This window comes from Cynara cardunculus, assembly GCF_001531365.2.
Source record: "Cynara cardunculus var. scolymus isolate 2C chromosome LG 11, CcrdV1, whole genome shotgun sequence".
Classification (NCBI taxonomy): domain Eukaryota; kingdom Viridiplantae; phylum Streptophyta; class Magnoliopsida; order Asterales; family Asteraceae; genus Cynara; species Cynara cardunculus.
In genome coordinates this window covers 10,449,728-10,458,020 of record NC_037538.1, presented here as the reverse complement: position 1 = coordinate 10,458,020, position 8,293 = coordinate 10,449,728, and positions in this window count along the sequence as shown.

Here is an 8,293-nt window from a genome sequence, read left to right as displayed (position 1 = left end):
TATATATATATATATATATATATATACTTGGGATCATGTGAGACCAATGGTTTTTCGTGAGACCCGTAAGACCAATTCTCAATCCTTGGATTAGATTTATAGTCGTCAGATCCGAACATTCATAAACGCCACGAGACTTCTCAATAATTACAAAATTGCCACCTTGTAACTTTTAACCATTAGATCGTTAGTTTATAAAGTTGATCAATGAACATGAATTGGTCTTACGGGTCTCACAAAAAACCTTTGGTCTCACGTGAACCCAACCCTATATATATATATATATATATATATATATATATATAGGCGAATGATTGTGTGAGAAGTGAAGTTATGGTGAGAAGCGTAAGAAAAGATCTAAACCATTGAATTCTTTTAATCTCATGTCAACCCACTAATTGTGCTTTAGAAGGGAATTGATTTGGTGATCTTGTTACACCTCATAAATGTTGACATTCAATTAGAATTGATCGAATGATGGAGAATTTTTCTTACACTTTTCACCGAAACCCAACTATATATATATATATATATAGAGAGAGAGAGAGAGAGAGAGATATGAATGAATCTCATACCATTGTTTTATGTAATTAAATTACTTTTATACCATTGTTTATTTATTTTTAGAATTAATTATTAAAAATATTATATAATAAAATGATTGACCCAGAATTATTCTCATATTCTTTTAAATATATATCATTCTCGTTTGATCATCTCCTCTCTCTCTCTCTCTCTCTATATATATATATATATAGGGGTGAGCAGCGGAACCGGGTACCCGGCTATAGAACCGGAACCGCCTTGGAACCGCCGGTTCCAGAACCGGAACCGATATGAGTGGTTCCGGTTCCTAAAATACGGAACCGATTGAGAATGGTTCCGGTTTTGGTTCTCAATTTTTCGGAACCATTACCTGCCGGGTACCCGGTATTTTTCAATAAAAAAATAATWATTATTTTTTAATAYCAAATTTATATTAGGTTTACATCTTAAAAGCACGTCGTCATCTTCAATCTTCATCTAAATTCTTCATATAAAATGATTCGTATTTTTCAAATTGTGTGTTCACTTGGATTCATAGTATGTAATCGTTAAACTTTGAACAATTACCATTATAGTATGTAATCGTTAAACTTTGAACAATTACCATTATAGTATGTAATCGTTAAACTTTGAACATTTTCTATTAGTCTATTATGATTTGTAATCGTTAATCAATATTTGTAACTATTATTCTGTATATTTTGTATTCTTGCTTATTTATTTAGTGTTTTGGCAATGTTTTATTTTTTATTTCTAAATAACAAATGTTTAATATTTTAAGAAGCGGGTACCCGGAACCGGAACCGGTTTCCGGCGGTTCCGGTTCCAAAAATTTAAGAACCACTCTAACCGGTTCCGGTTCCAATATCTCAAGAACCGCCGGTTCCGGTTCCGGTTTCTGTCAAAAAGGACGGGTACCCGCCTATGCTCACCCCTATATATATATACACACACACATATTATAATATGGGGGTTGATATTTCCACCCCTGCCATAACTTTTTACTTTTACCCCCTGTCACATGTTCTCTCTCACACACCATCTCCCTCACATCTCACTCTCCTCACACACTCACACCGAATTCACTTTTTTTAATTTAAAAAATTTTAATTTTACATTTTATACCCCTATAATTAGTTAATTAATTTACTTTATATCCTTTCCTTTTAAATTTTTTATTTTATACCCTGATCAAATTAACATACATAATCGTATATCAATTAAAATATGTTTAAAAAATACGTTTTAATTTTAACAAGTTACGTCATTATAATCGTCGTGTCAATACCTTCGAAATAAACCCAATATTGAATATTTTTTGACTTAATTATATTATTATAGATTATATAATATGAAAAAATATTTTTAATATTTACATTTATAGTTATTTATTTAATTTAATATTTACTAGCGTATTTTATGAAAAGTGTGGTTGTAAATTGCGTAGAAGTCATGGGTTGTCTTGTGCTCATGAACAAGCACTGTATACATGTCAAGGCATACCCATTCCACTTGATGCAATCGATATATTTTAGAAAAAATTTGATTTTTCACCATGTGTGTCCACACAAGATGAAGAGATTGGATGTGATGATGAAAGCGATTGTTCAAAGAAAAATTTAATAAGCAGTTGTATCATGGTCGTAAAAGCTTACTCAGAAAGTTGAAGGATATAATAATGCCATCAAAACCGTTCGATGAACCCTCGGTTCATAGAACCACTCATGGCCGTCCATCTACAAAGAGTCAAGCTTTGAATAAAAGAATTATTGAAGACCGTATACGTAGTTGTTTTAACGTGCCATCAATTATTAACTCTGAAGATTTGGGGCATCAAGAATCAACGAGGCATAGTTCCTATTTCCAACGACAACCCACCACTCGACATCCGTATCTTGATCAAATCCCGAGTTTATTTCATCCATACATCATACAAATACAAGATGTATTAGGCGATGGAAATTGTGGATTTCAAGCGATATCTATTTGTCTAGATGGTCATGAAGACGAATGGGACAATATCCGCAAAGAGTTAATGATTGAACTAACTGAGTATGGACAATATTACTCCCATGTGATTGGCGATGAGTGCTTACGCATTCACGAAGCGCTAATTTTTTTCCAAAAGGGGTATTCGCACCAGTTGCGCATTGGATTGTTATGCCTGAAATGGGCATTCTAACGGCTTCAAGGTTCAATGTCATACTGCATGTTCTCAATATGGCAGACAGTGTGACATACTTACAGTTTAGGACACAACCTCCGTCGTCATCTCAACACGTGGCAATTGCAATAGTGCATGTTAATGGTAACCATTACATAAAGGTGGTATTAAATGGAGAATATCCGATGCCCACACTTACGCACCATTGGACATGTTATCGTTTTGAAGATGCAAGTACATGGATTGTCCCGTATCAACATAGATTCARTGCATATGAAGAATATATAGAGCGTATTCTTACTCGTGAATATGTTGATTTAACATGAAAAATCAAAGTTTTAATTAATAAATTTAATTTATATTTGAAATATGTATTATTAATATTTAATTAATTAATAATAATATAAAACATGTTAAAAAGGTAAAGGGTTAAAAGTTAGAATATAAAAAAGGTTAGGGTTAAAAGTTAAAATATAAAAAGGTTAAAAATGAAAATATTTGAGATTTGTCATTTAGTTGTTTTTTGTCCATTAGTATAGGAGGGGGGTGGTGGATAAATGGGTTAGGAGGGGGTGGGGTTAGAAAACCCCTATAAGATTTGTCACCTTAAGTCACGCCTTGGAAAACGTTATGACCTCCCCATAATTTGTAAGGCTTGGCACCATGTAAAACCTTGTCTACATATGATGATATAGCTCTAGTTGATAAATTTGGTGACGATATTTAATGACCTAATAGAAAATTAAAAAAACCCAATCAATACTTCTATTTTTAATGTTTTAGTTTCTAAACTTTTTTTTTTGAATGAAATAACCATTAGAATTTCTCATTTTGAACGATTAAGTTCTTGAGCTAATATTTAAATGAAAAAACCACTAAACATTCTCATTTTAAATGATTAAGAAGACCCCATTTTGTTAAAAACAAATTATCGAACTTTTGTTAGTCGGTTACATGTAAATTTTTATATTAACATGATGTAGGCAATCAAAAATTTAAAGTTCGATAGCTTATTTATAAAAAAAAATATTCTTCTTCTTCGTCGTAGTCCTCTTCTATTTGTTCTTTCACTATCAGTTGACAAGGTTGAAGAAATATGAATTTGAACCTAATATACTTGGCCTTCGCGAGAACCGCGTGTAGGGGTAGAATCGGTGATTTGACAGCAAAAGCAATAAAAAATGCGTCTTCTTATATAAGAAGTAGGTATATATCTTCTTATTCATAGACTAAATCATTCATAATGAGAAAATTTAATGGTTTTTTCATTTAAAAAAAATATTTCAAACACTTAATCATTCAAAATAAAAAAGTTTAATGATTTTTTTATTAATAAAAATTAAGAACTAAAACATGGACAATAGAGAAGTTGATTGGATTTTTTTTAAACCTTTTTGAATGACCTAATGAAATTAGACCTAGTTATGACTTATCAAACTTAGGGGTTAAGTCGCAAGCGTCCAACAAACTTTTGTGTAGCTTGGATATACACATGTGCGTAAACCCCTCTTGGATATACACTCATAAACCCATTAAACGACACCACATGTATATATATATATATATTTTAAACATATATATTTACGTATATAAATGAAACTAGTTGATACATTATTGAATATTTATTAATTTTTCAGTTTTCCTTTTAAGTTACAAATTCTTTATTTGAGTTATTTTCATTAAGATGTATTTGGATTAATTACTGAACTATTTAGTTTGCATTACACCCTTTTTAATTATGAATTTCGTACCTATCAAAAGTTTTTATTGTATGGAATATAGGAGCATCATCGTCAAATTTATTTTAAAGTTGTGATTTTATAATTATTGGATTGAAGTACTTTAAGTTCAAATCACATGAACCGTACGACACTGCATTGCATTTTAGGGTACGGTTTTTGGTGGTTCGAATCATATGCGATGCGATTTGCGGTTTGAGAAAATCTTCAAACTACATATGTGGTACAATTTGTAGTTTGACCCTAAATCGCAACAAACCGCACCGTGGATACCTTTAATTTACGATTTGACCCTCCTCTATTCCCTTCTCTCCTTTTTCTCACCTAACAACCAGCACCCTTTCTGTCATTTCTCATAAACTAGGTTGGAAAATTAAAATTTTGAAAAACAATTTCCAATTTGAATTTGAATTTGAATTTTAATAACAAGACTACACAATGCAACAATCCACTTGGTGAATTCTTTTCATTAATCGAAATCAATTATTTATTTCTCATGTAATGTTTTTTAAGTAATATTTATTATTTATTAATATTATTGAACAATTTAAATTATTTCCAAAATTATATAATAGATATTCTTTACTATAATAAATAATTATATACTATATTATATTATTATATTTTATAATAAAATAGTAATGTTTTATGGTGGGTGTTATGAAGAAAAGACAAAAATAAAATCTAAATAAAATAAAATTGAAAAAATAAAAATAAATATGGGAAAAGACGTAATTAAATCCCTTGAATTAATCGAAGTATTTTATAAAATTTAGTCAACGAAATCCAAAAGAAAATGACAACCATAATGATCAAAATTATAATTAGTTTAAAAAACCAGAAATTAAATTCACGAGTTTTGATTACTTTCTAATTTTTTATTGATTTAAATAATATATATAGATTAAGGACCACATGAAATTATTGATACACCTTTATTCTTATTTGTTCACGTAGATTCTTTGGTCCATACTAGAATCAAAATCTTGCAGGAAAATATCATTTTTCGTAAGGTTGTAAGAAAGTAACCTTCATGTGAAGGTATTATTATATTGTAGGAAGGCATGTGCAGTTGATCACTTTTATTATATTTATAAAATATAATCTAAGATTCATATAAACTTAGGGTTTAGAAAGGCATGTCACGAGTTCATCGTGTCGCGATATGACGTAACATGCGCCTGTGTCGTTACAATAAGACCTATAGTGTTTTTGTAAGGAGTTGTTGACATCATGGCACCTCGAGGCGTGCCACAATGTATGTGTTTGTGTTTTTATACAGTTACATAATCACATCATTCACATTTTTATGAATTCATACACGTCATGGAGTCAATAAACCGAATTTGTAAAATTGCTCTTCTAAGTTCTATTTTGAATATTTGATGAAATACTATTTTCTTATAATAATAATCTATGTGATTTTTTCCAAATATAATACATATAATTCAAATGTGAAATACATATAATATTTAATGAAAGACTATTTTGAATATTTTGAATTTTTAATATCATTATTTGATATACACATAATTCTATAACACCCCGAGACTTGATTTCATCGTCATGTCATGCCTCACGTCATTTAGAGCCTTACATAATATAAGGGTTTCTTAACCACTTACTACGTTTCTTACCAATTTTTTCACATGATCCTAAGTCTACACCCTCTAAAACCATCTCCAACCCAATCACTAAACATAGAACACTAAATATGGCGAGTCACATTGAACAGTAAAAAGCAACTCCAACCACAAACTAAAAAACAACTAGGAATCATATTTAATATTATAATATAATAGTAAAATAACAAATATCTTAAATTCAAATTTTAATCAATTATCAAAGGTTGGATTGATGCAATAAATCAAAAAACACAACTAATCACTTAAGTTGCATTAATGATAACGAATTAAGAATATGATAAGGCTAAGTAAACACACGAAATTAAGGAGGAAGTAAACTAAACTACTAAAAATCAGAGTTTCACCAATGGATTATTTCTAGCGGATAGCATAAAAGTAAAAAAAAAAGTCAACTTTTATCGACTTCCACCACAAATCCACCACAATTTAAAAAAATAATAACTCTGATCATATATTGTCGTGGATTTTTGATGGAATATTTGTTTATTTAAAATTAAGAAATTCTGGCATAAAATCTGTCTAATTTTTTTTTTTTTGTAAATTGATTACAGTTTCTGACGGATTTGTAGTGAATATTAATTAAATTAAATAATTAATTAAAATTCGTCAGAAATCCACCAAAAATTATAATTAATTAATTCTTCAAAACTATTTTATAAAATAAAAAATTGAATTTCAGATATTTTTGATGGATCCCGTGTCCATAAAAAATATCTTAAATTCAATTTTTTTATTTTTTTTCTAATTTTTTTTTTTAATTTCCAGCGGATCCCTATTGTTGGTGATCATTGAAAAAAAAAATCATAAAATCTAATTTTTTATTTTTTCCCTATAAAATGTTTTTTTATAAAAAAATGAATTTTTAAAAGTTTGCGGCGTATCATTGGCAGATAGGGGGATCCGTCAACAAACCGCGAGAAATTTTTAAAATTTAAATTTTTTTTTTTTCGGATTTGTGGCAAATATTAAATAAAAAATGCATTTTTGGATTTCTTTTTGCATTTTCTATCCGAAAATACTTATTGGTTTTTTTACGTATTATGTATTTATATATATGTAATATACTTATATATATATATATATATACCACATACGTAAATCAAACATGCATGTATGTATGGGCTTTATTGGTATTAATGGCCTTTAATAACTAATAAAATGTCTTATTGTACTTTAGTGGTTCATAATTGGTTATAATGAGTCTTAGGTGGCGTTTGTTTTTTAAGAGGTGCTGAAGTCTGAAGTCTGAATTCACTTCTGAATTTTAAGAGGTGGTGCTGAAGTCTGAAATCTGAATCAGTCAGACTGTTTGTTTTTACGTCTGAAATCTGAAAAGTGATCTTTTTTTTTCCTGTGAAACTTAATTTGGAATTTTGTTGAAGGCTTTTTAGTTTAATGACAAACTCAATTTGCAAGTTTTACATACAATTTCATGATTTCAATAATATTTTTTAACTCAATTTCTGAAAAGTGATCTCAATAATTTGTAAAGTAAATAATCATATACCCACTAGAAGCCCTTTCTCTCTATCTCTCTATTTCTCTCTCTCTCTCTCTCTCTCTCTCTCTCCGAAAGCTTAAATTCCTCCCTACCACCACCGCCTCCCCCGCCGCTTCTCGTTTCCCTCCATCGAAATCCAGGTCGCTGATTTTGAACGAATACCAGATGGAAAAAAGGGTTTGGAATCGCCTCCTTCTACCGACAGTCCAGAAGAGCAATCCGATGGAAATCGATGCAAGAGAAAAGGTTTGGAATCGAAATCGAAATCAAATTTGAAATCGGATACAAGTCCACGCGCTGAGGTTCATAAACAAAAGGATTTGAAAGCCAAATCTGGAATCGGTTCTTCTAAGGGAGCGTATGCAGTAGGCGAAGGTGATTAAGAGGTTTTCAGACTTTAGTTACCTCTGAATAAATCAGACCTATTCAGATGTTTTAAGCACTTAATTTAAAAAAAAAAAACAAACGCACTTAATACCTCAATGTCTGACCGATTCAGACATAAGAGGCAATTAAGTGCTTTTTTTTGAAAAACAAACAGGGTCTTAGAGCACCCACATGGGGCTTTCATATGGATTGCAAATTGAATTGCAAATACATTTTTGAAGATGCTTGCTGCCATGTAGGATTTTGAATTGCAAAATTTGCAATTCAATTTGAAAGCCACGTGRGCACCACTTCCTCTCCAATTTTTTTT